Source organism: Aedes albopictus, chromosome 3, assembly GCF_035046485.1.
Source record: "Aedes albopictus strain Foshan chromosome 3, AalbF5, whole genome shotgun sequence".
Classification (NCBI taxonomy): domain Eukaryota; kingdom Metazoa; phylum Arthropoda; class Insecta; order Diptera; family Culicidae; genus Aedes; species Aedes albopictus.
In genome coordinates, this window is record NC_085138.1 from 203,384,894 (window position 1) to 203,394,955 (window position 10,062).

The window sequence follows — 10,062 nt, forward strand, 5'->3', positions numbered from 1 at the left end:
TGTGATTGACTACAATAGCGGGCATTTGAACTGATTTTGGTTGTTTGTAGTAAATGATAACCGTTTATTTGCCATAAATACTGTAGAAACCTATGGATTTGGATTATAAATTCAATTCACGATAACTTTTGATTTCGTAGATAAATTGTTCTCAAATTTTCAGTACTAATACTCGAATACCATATGTTTCGAAGGTTGAATTCCAAATTTATGAGGGACAGGTTGATGGCCACGATCGTGAGACAATCACGGTTGAATATTAATAGTTCAAAGAGAATTTCATTGAACATGGCCCTAAAATTTCAAACCGCTCATACTATCAATTCCCTCGATGTAACATTTCCAAAATTTGAGAGATGATACCTGGATACTATATCTTTCGAATGGTGGGTACCGTTTAGATGGGTATTTTATTTTGTTAATAACGGTTCCAGACACACCGTGAATAACTTTTTCCACAAGCATCCAATCGTTTTGCGGTCTTCGAAGGAAAGTTTCATGAAAGATTTTTCTACAAGATGCGTTTATCGATTTGAATTAAGGAGACAAAGGGCGACCTCTGGAATTTTTCGTTTGAAAGTGTAACTTTTCCCATAGTAAATCCTATGCAAACTTTGAACCGCTTGCGCTAAATTATAGTTTCACCGATTGCGCTGAAATTTTGTACAGTTCATATGGGACCTAAATGGGTCCTAAAAAGTCGACTGGAGCGAGGATTTATTTTTTCCATACAAGCGTGTCCCATACTATTGCACAGACTGAACGATCACTAACATGAGACAACGGACAACACACAAAACACCCAATGGTCTAGTCGAGAATTTTCCGTGTGGCGAAAAGCTATCACCGACTGGAGCGGAAGACGAACCCACACTCCGAGGGTTACGAAAAGAATAGATGATAGACGGATAACGGATAGACGGATATAATGTTGCCGATAATTGCACGGCCGTGAATCCAAAAAAATAAGAAATAAAACGTTACGTTGGTCGTACATCTTTTGGTATTTTAGTTGATCTTTGAAGGATATCTCTTTGAAAATATCTTACGTCAAATTAAAAATAACCGCTGTAATAGTATAACTCGAAAGATCGCTATATTTTTAAAGAAATCAAAATATTATTAGTAAGGAAAAAAGGTTCCTCAAAAATGCCATTTTTTGTTTTTAAGAATTGCGCTAAAATGTAGTTGAATTTTTCTTGAAAAAAAAAAAATTGCCTATAACATGAGCATTCTGGAGATGAATGTATTTGCTCAAAAAAATTGAAAATTTTCGAACATCTTCGTACATTTTTGGCAATTTCAATTTTTCAGAAGGTGTGCCAAATTTTAAAAACATGTATTTAATATTTATGATGAAAGTCCCGTTTAAATGTTTATTTTTTAAAGTCTTTCTTTTTTCAAGAATTTATACAGTATGTATCTTCAACAATAAAATTACTTGAATATCGAATCAAATAATTTTTAAGGAACAGCCTTTGTGGAAGTGCTAAATTGAAAAGATACAGACCGAGTAGTAATAATTACGTAGAGTAAAAAAAACAGACGATAAAAAGGATTTAAGATTATTTTTAGTCGTTTTTTCCATCCAACCTTTCGACATTTTGTCCTACCTATTTTTTTACAACCTTTTGACTCTTCGACTTTCTGTCCTACAACCAGAAAAGAACTACTAAGAAGTACTTTGAAAAATTGCGTTCACTTTCAATAAACTCCACATGATCCTGCTCATCTTGCTCCGCCCTACTCTAACTCTTATTTTGGGCGGTCTTCGTAGCCTACTAAAGCCTTTTCCAGAGCTCAACATTTGAATCTTTGGGTTTATCGTTCGTTGAAGCATATATTGCTTTCGCTATTCTTGCACGTAAAACGGCAGTTAATATCGCTACTGAATTGCATTTTTGAATTATCATTATTATAAGCAAACAAGTTGCCATGTGGTAAGTTGTTATATAAAAAGTGAAACTAATTTATTCTGCGTACCAACCTTTAGCGTTCTAAACAACAGAACGCTTTCGGCACGATCTAACAAGCTAATCACGGTGTGTAAGTTGCAAATTAGCAACTCAAAGCCACGCCGCTGTTATTAGATTGAAACTATTTATTAGCATAAATCGATGCATAAACAGCGAACGAGGCTTATTTTTCCTGATCAATAACTCATGTCGCTAATTGACATAACTGGACTATTCCATCCCAGTCCTTAAACAGTGTGTAATACGAAAAGAGTCAAAAAATTTCAACAAAAAAAAACAAACATAAAAAAAAACAACCAACGCGACTACGATCCTAATAATAATCCCCGCAAGCCTATCATATTTGTTGGTCAAACAAGGCAAAATCAGGCAAAGGCAAACTAATTCTCTCTTTCTTGACATCCATCTGCTCCATGCCGTATGGTGGATGTGTACCACCATGCCAACAACGGTACGAAATTAATCTCGTATGCCCACAGATGTGTGTTGGCTGGTTGACTTCGTTGAGTTGAGCGAAACCTTGCCCTCCAGCTGATTGATACAACTGTGGGCCACGAAAGAATTTCACATGCATAATTTCATCAACAGTTAGATGAATCAAATTCTTTTAGAAAATTTCCGTTAGGGTTTAGGTATAATTTAACACTTTTCATGCACACTGGATTTCATGCACAGATCGAAAAAAGAGTGTAAAATTCTGTAATATATAATGTACATAATTGGAGCGTGGGATATATGTAAATGTCATGAAATTCCATGTAAACTTCCATTATATATCATGTAATTCAGCATGACTGAACATGTTTACATGACATATAATTTAAATTTACATGATCTATCATGTAAACTATCATGCCATGAAGTTTACATGGCTAAAACTAAGTTTACATGACGTGTAAATCCATTATTTTTATCTGTGTGCGACTTTTCCACTTTCCATAAAATGTGTGAAGTAGAACAAATTCATTCATTCACTAATTGATTTATTTATTTGAATTAGTAACTTAAGACTATCGGCCTTATCTATGCTACAATGTTTATAACGTATAAGAAGCAGTGCCACATTTCAAATATTTAATTCTAGATCCATACTTTTACTTTTTACTATGTAATTTCACAAATAAAAAAAACCAAAAATTTAATTTAATTTAATAATTCAACAAATTCAACTAAATTGGCCAAAACACAAGTGCTCAAATGCTTAGTTAAGATTTGAATGCAAACAAAGTGTAAACGGACATTTTTCGCCAAATGTTCCTATGGTTGTCCCATTGTGTAATCACATGGTTCTGCGACAACTTAAGTGCACAGTGGTGGTCCGATTATACGTATCCGTTAAAGATGCTCTCTGCGGTCACGACTTTTCTATCAAAACTACAAACTATGTTAAATAATCGCCTTTAGATTGCGAAAAAATATAATGATGGTTTGACACGATAGTTGCATGCAGCAGCCCAGTGGACAGCAGCACAGGTTTTGATGCTTAACGTCGATTATGATGCAAAACGGCCTATACGTGACGGCTAAAGACAGCAGCAGTGACTGACTGCTGCGTATCTACATTCGCGTGTGTGGGAATGGCAGAAAAGAAAAAAAACAACCGTACCACCAGGGCAAAGATCATTCATCTGATCGAAGAATCGCGCTCTCGAGCATGCTCATTCGAGCGAGCATCACAAGCGATGCACAATGCCGTTGATCTTTCTCAATGAACCGGGCATGCGAGCATGTTGCTTAGACCAATCCGTGATACAATTTATCAGTTACAGACTAAACATTAGTTAATAAACTAAAGAACTTTCCTTAATATTGTAAGAGATACGACGTCAACACCCACGGAATTCCAACGTCACATCTAGGGTCTGGGACCATTTGGGCAGGAGTACCTATTTTGGGCACTTGGTGCTATAACTCAGTCAATTTTAAACCGATTGACTTGAATTTTTGAACATGGTTAGATACTGTGCGTATCTGATCGTGTCTCAAAAATCAAGTCAATCGGTTCAAAATTGACTGCTCCTGCCCAAATGATCCGCGCATCTGAACTCTGTTACAGCGACAATCTTAACCCCTCAGGACGCGCGCTGATGTAAAAACAACAACACTACCAAAAAATTTCGCTCTTCGTATGCAGCGCGAGCGCAGTGCAGTTTTAGAAGACGAGAATAAGTCTTGGAATTGACGCGGACATCACGGACAAATTGATGGTGCTCCCGACTGCAGAGCACCAGGTGATGCCAAAGTAGCATGACTTCCACTGTATTGGCTTTCTAACAATCTGGAACTGCCGCTTCGATTGGTGCGACGTTTCGTGTTACTGCTGTTCATGAGGGGATCATCCTCCCTAAACACTACTGGCATGGTACTGGTCGGTCCTCATTAACCATTTGGTCAGTCGTCTATCTTTCGGCCATATTGAGCTCACCTTCTCAAACCACTGCCACTACTATCCCACGTACCGGAGTGTTTCTTTGGGTCATTTGCTCAGCAGTCATCATTAAAATAGTTGAGGCTGTTCAGACTCAGCTCTGTGTAGTCGATACTGCCGCCATGAAGTCGATGAACCGGTAATGCGTTGAGCCCTAGTATTCATGGCATTTCTGGAGGATTTACCCTACCGCAAAGATCTGGTTCGTTGTTGACGGGCCATCGATGAAAACGGCTTCATAATATTCCACGAACTCATTCGTTTTAGGTTAATCTGGTTGGCATGCCATGCCAACGCAGCGCCTGTTTAACGGCTGTCGTATAAATTACGCGATGTGCTTTTAGAAAGATTTGTCTAAATTACGCGATGTGCTTTTAGAAAGATTTGTCTAAATTACGCGATGTGCTTTTAGAAAGATTTTTCTCTCTTGGTCGCTATTTCTTTACGACAGGGCTCTACAAGAGATTTCCCTTATCATCATTGATAGCCAATGCCCATCACAGCTCAATTGTGACAGGATAATCGATTAGCACCAAATTAAACATGGGTCATACCACAATATTCCTAACTAATGGACGCAGTGGTTAAAAGGCTCTACAGATGAGGGGAAAAATCCTTGAAAGCCTAAGTAAAAGGAAATCGTGTTAATTACTGTTCCTTTTAAATTCTCTAAGAATTTGCATCCTTTGGCAGATACGTATTTCGACCTCAACTTTAAGGTCGTTTTCAGTGTCTTGTACTTTTGAAATACATTTATTTCTATCCGTATATTTTATTTTTATCTATAAAGATACACGTGAACCAGCCTATTGCCCATTCCGCGCGTTTTGTTTATTTCTCCATCACGTACCCACTGAAGATTATAGGCAGAGAGTCTGAAAACAAAATATACATCTGAATGGTCAGCATATCTTGCGTACAAATTGAATGATGCTAAACACTATTATTATCAATGAATCGTGTCTTGGAGCAACGACGGCGGTGGTCAACTATGTTATTTTAAAAATCCTATTAATTCCCATAATAATCCAATCACACATACACGCGCGCTCATATGGAACCTGTACAAACAGGGAGAAACCGCCAAGCGGGTTAAGTGGAATTTTATGTCCCCCGTGAATGGAATGGCTTGCGTTTGCGCAAAGTGATTAGAATAATAAAAGCGTTTCACACGACCAATTGAGTGATCAATATAATTTTCAGCGTTTGGAATAATTTATCGTCTGTTTGGAACGTTTGGAATTATCTTTTGTTTCACGGGCAAAGGCGTAGCAGGGATTAGTTCAGACTCAGAGAAGCAATTTTCAATTTGGAGGCTGTTCATGAACTGTGCAGACTATTTAAAGGTCCCCCAAAACATTTTTGAGAAAAAGTCATTGGATCTACATGCAAAACTTGTTATTCACACATATACTAATATGTGTAATCTAGCTATTAGTTCTATAACTGTCTAAGAGGATTTCGTGGAGGTCCCTAGGTCATCGGTCTACAAGCGTAATCAGTGACCTGTTGGGGCATAATGAAAGAGTTCATGAAATTATGTGCAGTCACGTGGTGAATGGAATGTCTGCTTCAGAATCTCCAAAAATTCCCATGAGTATAGGTCATCGAATCTACAAACATAACTATTTGTCTCTAAGAGGATCATACTCACACATTCTCAGGTAGTAACGATATATCAAGTGGTGTGTTCAATGAAACGCTTCTGAACGTATTAAAAAAAAAATAGTGTTTTTTTCTTAAATTCCCTAAAGTACATCTGGAAGCCTCCGAAGCTCCCTAAAAACCTCGAAACTCTCTCTGAAATTCCTTGAAATACTTTAAAACGCCTTGAAACCCCCTAAAACACCCGTTAAATGCCCATGTAATTTACTTGAATAGGCCACGAAATGCCCCTGAAATACCCCTCTGGCATCCTGTGAAGCCCTATAAAACTCATCTGAATCGCCCTGAAACGACCTGAATCGCTTGTGAAATTCCATCAGAACCAGCCTGAATCTCACCCGAAAGTCTGTGAAGTCCCCCAAAGTTCCCAGGATAACCTTCGGAAATCCGTTGAAACATACTGAAATGCCTTGTTACGATCTAAAACCCCTTGAAGCTATCCTGAAACCCTCCTGAAGTGAATGCTTTTGGAATTATGATTGACAGTAGAATCATCTGTTTTCGGGTGGCTTTTCAGTCTAACAATTAATCAAGACAAGCACTACTTGTTTAATTCCGACGTTTCGGTCATAGGGCTCGGCCTTCTTCAGGGGATATAAACTTGTACCGTCCCTAGTATGTTGCAAGAAGCTTTGCACTAAATTGTCCTATGCTTTTTAAAGTTTTTTTTTCCTAGACACCGCAGTCGGTTTCGCGGTTGCATTGGTGGATACTATCCACTGGATAGTCGTTCGAAACATACGACATACGAAGCATAACCTGACCAGTTACTTTGACACAAAAATTTTCTGTAGAAAGCTGACTTCTAGCCTCAAGGCCCGGGATAGTCAAATGTCGCTATTTTTCTTAAATTTTGATTTTTCATCGCTTTTCAAAACAGAAAAAAAAACAAGTAAACTTTTTTTGTGATTTTTTTTATTAAAAATAGTTTCTACGTACATTTTCCAATGAAAAAAGTATGCATTTTTTATACATCCAAATCCAACCATACTTGAGATACAGCGAAATAAAAAAAATCAAAAAACAAAAAAGAAAAATGTATGGGACCTTGTGAAATATTATTCAAATTTTTCCTACTGTTCAACAGTTTTTATTAAAAAAGGATGAATTGTTTCTCAGATATGTAAATGTTCCGACCGTCTCGAATAACATTAAACAAGGTTCATTTTTTTATTTTAGTTTTTGAATTTGCTGAACTTAAGTATGGTTGGATGAATTTAAAAATATGCTCTTTTATTGGAACTAGTATGTAAAATCTATCCCAAAAACTGTTTCCTTTTGATAGTTTTGAAAATGAATTAAAAAAAATTGTGAATATTGTTAGGAGCATTTGATCATCCTGGGCTACTTGAGTCTGGAAGTCAGCTGTCTACAGACACATAATAAAAAAACGATGGGTAGGGGAGACTGGGGAGACTTGATCCCTTTTTCTTAATTTGCCTGTAACTTCAAGAAAAACACAAAACTTGATCCGTTTTTCGTACATAATGGAAGGTTAACATCCATTGCAAGTTAAAACACAACATAAGGCCTTTAAATTATTGTTAAAGTTTTCAAAACTAAAAACACAGGAGGCATGTCTTATGATGTATTTTTCAAAAATGGGCCACAATTGATTCCCTTTTGAGGGAAAATAACTCCAGAAGCGTCCTATTAATTTTCATTTTAAGTTTTCTTGTATTTTTAATGACTATGGTGAGTTTGAAATTATAAGATTTCCTAAAATTGTTAAGGTTATGCTGTATTTTGAAAATGGGGAGACTTGATCCTTCTTTTTATGGTGTGTAATAAAATAATAATTATCTGACAAGTTTTATCATTGAATATACTAGAATTCCGAGTAAATAGAGGCTTCCAAATAGAATTTTATTTTTCACATGTATAATGTGTGTGTAATCCTCGAGGGATCAAGTCTCCCCATGTCACTGTTGTATATACCAAGCTGAATTAATTAAAATATTTATATACCAGACTTATTAGAATTTTGATAGTATTTTATTTACACTATGTGCTGTAAAATTTGGACACGATTTGGTTCAATTTTTACAAAGTTATTGAGATTTTTCGGAATTGTTTAAAAGATATCTGAAGGACTGAAAACAAACCATCAGCCTTTAAAAAATAATGCAATGCACAATCAAAATCAATTGTAACCAAAACATTGTCGTCTGTCAAGATGTAGTTTTGGAAAAAATATGCTAGAAGAAAACTGTTTTTGATTCCGAGAAAATATGGGGGAACAAGTCTCCCCAGGGATCAAGTCTCCTCAGTCTCCCCTAAGGTTTTTGGAAAATTGAAATTATATGACATGTAACATAGTTCCGCGATGAAGTGTTTTTGTTTTTTAAGTCCTTCATATATCCTCAAACATGTTCCAATACATCATTTCAATTCAACAAACCATTTTCAAGTTATAATTTTTTGAAGAACAAAATAAGGTTTTTTTCATACGCTTTTTTCTAAAGTATGGTGTAGATTATTTCAAAACAAATAATATGGAAAACATTTTTAGGTAGAAGCTCATCTATTCAATGGCCAAATTTTCATTGGAATTCTAAAAGGTTGCGTCTGTGCGATTCGTGCGTTGAGCTGTAAATGCTCTATAGCCTGAGTGGCCTAGTTATCGCCATAGTGGTTCCCTATTTGGTCATAGTGGTTATTTAAAATACATATTTCCAAATTTTGCATAATTCCAAGAGTTTAAATGACTTGATACATTTAAATTCTTACTATCTAAACTTTCATAATAGGACAAAGCTTGAAAACTTTCTGAATTTCCTTCTTCTTCTTTTTCCTGATGGCTCTACGTCCCCACTGGGACTTGGCCTGCCTCATTTCAACTTAGTGTTCTTTGAGTTCCACAGTTATATTGTGAGGCAAGTACGATGATACACTATTTCCACTATGGCCAAATAAGGAACCAATATGGCAATAACTGGTACAGTTACTCTAGTTAAATTCATTCGTAGTTTTCTGCATGCTTTTCTTCTTCTTCTGTATGGCTCTACGTTCCCACTGGAATTTGGCCTGCCTCTTCCAACTTGGTGTTCTTTGAGCACTTCCACAGTCATAAATTGGAGGGCTTTCTCCGCTGACCAGTCAGCGAGATCTGAGGTTGCCTTTCTCCGCACACCTAGGTTTATTTAGATTCGGGAATCGAGGCGTCTGAAGTTCCATATTATATTTAAGTTGCAGGTTATTGTCCCTTGTTTTGCAAAAAATGGAAATATTAAAAGTTCTACGATGAAAATGATTGTTTTAGCTTAAAAAACGTTGTGGCAAAATGTGAAGTCCGCTTCTCAAGGCTAAGTGGTCCCTCAAGGGGCCTAAACTTTGCAAAAATGTATGGGTGAAAAAAAAAACGCTATAAACGATTCCAATTTTTGCAAAATAAGGGACGAATTTGTCGGGGTGAATCCTGGCATACGATATCATCCCTAATAACAAACATATCTATCTACACTCGATTGAAACATTTCTAGATTAGTTTAAGGTAAGCATCGCGTTCAATTTATTTCTGTGTGGAATAAACTAAAGGTTCCTATTGCCTATTGGGGTGGACAGGCGCGATAGAAATTTCTTTTTGGCTTGTTTTCGCGTGCAAAAGTGGTCGGTTGTAGACCTTAATATAGTTGAGAATTGAGAACTGCGTACATTGAGAATGCTGTGCTAGTCCCAAGCCCTATTCATTGGTTCTCTGCGCAATTTCGAGCAACTACGAATTCTGCGGTCATCGATGCTCATGCTCCAATTTTTGCAAAATAAGGGACGACCACTGAATCAGCACATTTTTTGTGTTGATCTTCTAGTCGAATGCAAATAATAGTGAAAAATGCTGTATCTTTTCGTTTGCTACGTTAAAGTTACTCATGCGCTGTGTACTTTTGTTTGAGTATGTTGAAATTGAAAAATGTATGACCTCCTTAATCCAAATAACAATGATAGCCGAATAACAGCTATTCAGCCAAAAATTTTGAAAATCATGCTTAACCC